A 2,650-nucleotide genomic window follows, 5' to 3' on the forward strand; every position below is an offset into this window, starting at 1 on the left:
TCTGGAGTAGGGGCGGAGTCCATGAAACCTGTACCTGTTACAATATCATCTTGTTTAAGGTGTACAATATGTTGATTGATACTTTTACATACTGTAACATCATTGTCATTTTCACAATAATGAGCACCTGTCAACTTAACACCAAAATATATATTGAGACAAAAAAAGATAGACGTATAATTGAAAAGATAATGTAGGCCACAGAAGTGAACCCCTAACATAATTTGCAGTTTTCTGGAAGCCACATTAAAAAAGCTAAAAAGAATCTGGCAAATCATTTTATTTAATCCACGATGTCAACAAATCTTTTACAATCAATGTAAAAATAATCAACTAATTTAGAATATTATTTTATAGCATAAATCTTTAAGATCTAGTGTGAATTTTGCATGTAAGCATATCTCAATTCACATCTGTCCCATTTTTTTTAAAAGATTTATTTATGCATACAGAACTGGGGTACAGGCCAGAGGTGCAGGGGCGGTGAGAGGCTTCACCAGAGACAGAATGGGGAGCAGAATGGGCCAAGTGACAAAGTACACTGCTGAGGGGAGCAGCAGGCAGGTCAGGAGAGGTCTGCTGCGCCTTGTGGGTCAGCTCAGGGGCTGGGGATTGACACGTGCTGAAGGGGCTGCAGCTTCTTACTGCTGTATTTATCTGCTGCACCACCAGGGAAGGCTCCCATTTTTTTTTTTTTAATTTATTTATGCATACAGAACTAGGGTACAGGTCAGAGGTGCAGGGGTTGAGAGGAGTCATCAGAGACCGAGTAGGGAGCAGGACAGGCAGATCAGTGAAATACACTGCTGAGGGGAGCAGTGGGGAGACAGTACAGGTCTGCTGTGCTATGTGGGTCACTCCCTGGTGGGGGATCGAACTTGTGCTGCAATGGCTGCTTTGGCTTCATTGTGCAGGGCTTTAACCCTTTGCACCACCAGGGAGGGCCCCATCACATCTGTCCTGTTTACGTGCTCCTGTGCCTGGTAGCTAACTTTCTGCTTGGTGGAGTTTGAAAGACTAACGGAGAAGGGGAAGTTGCAGAGGAGAGGAGAGGAGAGCCAAGGCTGATCCCATGGTTAGGAAAGGAGGGGGCCTTGTGCCATTTTCAGAAACCAGCTCTTTGGGCCAGGTCAGGAAAGTGCATTCATATTTGGACATGTTGAGGTAGCCAAAGTGATGCTCCCTGGAGCAAAGATTCAGGCCTAGAGAGGTGAGCAATGGAAGAAAGGGATCCTGGCCCCAACCTCTCCCTTCCGGTGAAAGATCTGTCAGTTTCTTTTGGGCTCATGGGCCACACCCACCTCCACCCATTTGGACTTGACTTCCCAAGGCTGCCTTCTCTGTTCTCCCCAAGAAAATATAGGAACCTGTAATTTTATATAAGTGCATACTATATAACCTGTATTTGTTTTCTGTAAGTTCATAGGTTTAGGGCAATTTTTAAATGCTATAACTAATTTTTACTTTTTAAAGATCAGAAGTACGTCTGGGGGCTGGATGTGGTTTGTGGAGGCCCAGTTGGTGACCTCAGAGGCACCAGCAGCCTCTTTGAGAGGTTACACCCTCCAAGAAAAAAATCTCAGAAGTCCATTTCTGTACAAAGCCAAGGGAAAAGGTTATAAATACACTTGGAGGTGCTGAATTCATTCAACGTCAAGATGAACTTTCTTTCTGTAAGCCCTAGTTGTCGGTTCTGTGAGGAGAGTCTTGACTTGTATGCCCACGTCCAGCACCCTAATCCTTCCTTCTTGTCCCAGAAATTTCACTGCTAAATAATAGAAGCCGAGGATTTGGGGAGAAGGAGGGAACACTCACCTTACCGCTGTGGGAACAGTTTCCGCTTCTTCTCCTGCTTCCCGTGGACATTCTTAAATGTCTGTCTTTTCCCAGACAAAATGTTCATTATTTCCAGCCAAACAGTAAGTCAGCAAAATCTAAGCACATAAAGGAGACTCCGGGAATCCAGCATCCTTAGTAATACAAAATTGCAGGCCTCGATTCAGCTCCTGGGAAAGGTTTCCTATTTGTGTAACAATAAGGCTGCCATTTAAAAATGCTGATTAGGGCTTACACTGGCATTAACAGGGGAAGTTGGAAATCAGAGGACTCCTCCCTCGTCCTGTCTGAGGCAAGCTGGTGTCACCCAAGATGGTTGCCTCCAACACCCAGCCGTCTATAATTAGAATAACTACTAGGTGAACAGGCCACTCCTGTCCTCTTTATAAAATCCCGCCTATTTTTATAAAATTAAGTGACAGAGGGCCCTCCCTGGTGGCGCAGCGGGTTAAAGCACAGCACTAAGAAGCTAAAGCCACTTCAGCATGAGTTCGATTCCCGCCTGCCCCGGAGGTGACCCACATGGCGCGGCAGACCTCTCCTGACCCGCCCATTGCTCCCCTCAGCAGTGTACTTCGTGGATCTGCCTGTTCTGCTCCTCACTCTGTCTCTGGTGAATCCCCTCACCGCCCCTGAGCCTCTGGCCTGTACCCCAGTTCTGTATGCACAAAAAAATACATCTTTAAAAAAAATTAAGTGACAGGATATAATGTCCTTTTTTCTTTTCGGGTGCATTTCAGCGCTCAAAATGGGAGCTGAGACAGAATAGAACCAGAGGGCCAAGTGCCCTCTTGAGGGAGCAAGGACTGAGGGG

The sequence above is a fragment of the Condylura cristata genome, unplaced genomic scaffold, assembly GCF_000260355.1.
Source record: "Condylura cristata isolate star-nosed mole 26May11 unplaced genomic scaffold, ConCri1.0 scaffold00038, whole genome shotgun sequence".
Taxonomy (NCBI): Eukaryota; Metazoa; Chordata; class Mammalia; order Eulipotyphla; family Talpidae; genus Condylura; species Condylura cristata.